The 1,858-nt window shown below is 34.4% G+C and overlaps 1 protein-coding gene across 1 annotated transcript in view; it reads left to right on the forward strand.

Moving 5' to 3' along the window:
• Positions 1 to 1,858, forward strand: part of fat3a (FAT atypical cadherin 3a) — an 89,836-nt gene that overhangs the window by 43,517 nt on the left and 44,461 nt on the right. The gene's annotated exons all lie outside the window — the stretch shown is intronic.

The raw sequence follows: 1,858 nt of genomic DNA on the forward strand, positions 1-1,858 counted from the left end.
CAAAGCTGAATTTTCAGCATCATTACTCCAGTCTTCAGTGTCACATGATCCTTCAGAAATCATTCTAATATACTGATTTATTATTAGAATTATCAATGTTGGCAAGAGTTGTGCTGCCAAATTTTTTATTTTTTTTTGGAAACTGCAATACTTTTTTACGATGGCATTTTAGTGCCCAATAAAACAATTAAAAATCTACGATTACGAGATTAAAGTCGTAATATTTCGAGAATAAAGTTGAAATTACGAGAATAAAGTCTAAATATTTCGAGAATAAAGTTGAAATTACGAGAATAAAGTCGAAATATTTCGAGAATAAAGTTGAAATTACGAGAATAAAGTCGAAATATTTCGAGAATAAAGTTGAAATTACGAGAATAAAGTCGAAATATTTCGAGAATAAAGTTGAAATTACGAGAATAAAGTCGAAATATTTCGAGAATAATTTCGAGAATAAAGTCGAAATATTACGAGAATAAAGTCAAAATATTTCGAGAATAAAGTCGAAATACTACAAGAATAAAGTCAAAATATTTTGAGAATAAAGTCGAAATGTTTTGAGAATAAAGTCAAAATGTTTTGAGAATTTAAATCGTAGAAATTAAAGTTATAATATTTTGAGAGTATAGCCTTTAATGCGCATGCAAATGGCCCGGATTGAGAGCACCGGGAGAAGTTGCCAAACTACCGGAATTGATTTGAATATTGTCTCATCATCTTTCATCTTACTGGAATGAGGAAGAGTACATTTTAAGGACTCGCGGAAACAGCTTAATATCAAGAATATGATATTTATTAACAGACTGAACAGGAACAACTTTTTATCTTAAAGTCGGCATGAAACGGAAGTTGCGATTGTCTTTTCTTCTCTACTGTGACATATATCCGAGTGAAACGGCATCTGAAATGAGAGGGCGGGACTTGATTTCGTCCTTCGGGAATTGATTGGATCATTGGAAGTTGGGGCAAAAAAAAATGGGGGCCGATCTGAATGCTAGTTTGCAGTTAGCTGTGGGTGGATTTCTCTCCACTGGATTCACCGCTGACACCCTAGCATGAAGAACTCAGCTTTCGTTTTATAGCAAACCCAAATTATGTGTCTTACAATAATGTTTTTCAAGCTCTTTAATGATTAATGATCTGTATTTATGTGATCCAATTCATTAAATTATACTGTTTTCTTTGTGAAAATTCCAAAATTCCAAATTTGTGAAAATTCCACCACCTACTCCGCAAAAACGTCTGTAGCGTCCAAACTTTTATTCCTCACATGTAGCCTATTTAATTAATAAAACGTTCTAAAAGTTGAAGTGGGCTCCAACTCGTTAACATAAGTTATATTGTTTTCTTTTCTGAGGTAGCCTGTAGGCTATAACATGTAAGTGACTATTCACAAGCTGTTTTATTCATGGTATAATACAGTAAATGACTGGACATAATATTATTGTCTTCCATTCATTATTTGTAGCACGCCAGTCACCCAGTAATCGCAATAATTTTGTGCTTTGTTGCTTTTAATATAACACAGTTTATTCAAATTCTGTCAGTTTTATCACGAAATACAAATTATAAATGTGTTTTTCCTCTTTATAGAGCTCCGGACGTCACGTGACCCATTCTGTTTACACCACCATGCTGGCAGGCAGGGACAGCCGGGAGCGAATATGAAATGAATGTCGCCAGCATGATGTAACAGGAAGTCAGACTCGATACACAGGTGAGTTGGAATCAAACAGACAGGTTTATTATTCAGAATGGAGATGATCAAAGACCTTGTGAGTATTGTAGACTTAGAGTCTTGAACGGACTTGAAGAGGATACTGACAGTTATATTCTTGATTACCAGGTCGGAGGGGGA

This window comes from Sinocyclocheilus anshuiensis, unplaced genomic scaffold (genome assembly GCF_001515605.1).
Source record: "Sinocyclocheilus anshuiensis isolate Anshui unplaced genomic scaffold, SAMN03320099.WGS_v1.1 scaffold272, whole genome shotgun sequence".
In the NCBI taxonomy this organism is placed as follows: domain Eukaryota; kingdom Metazoa; phylum Chordata; class Actinopteri; order Cypriniformes; family Cyprinidae; genus Sinocyclocheilus; species Sinocyclocheilus anshuiensis.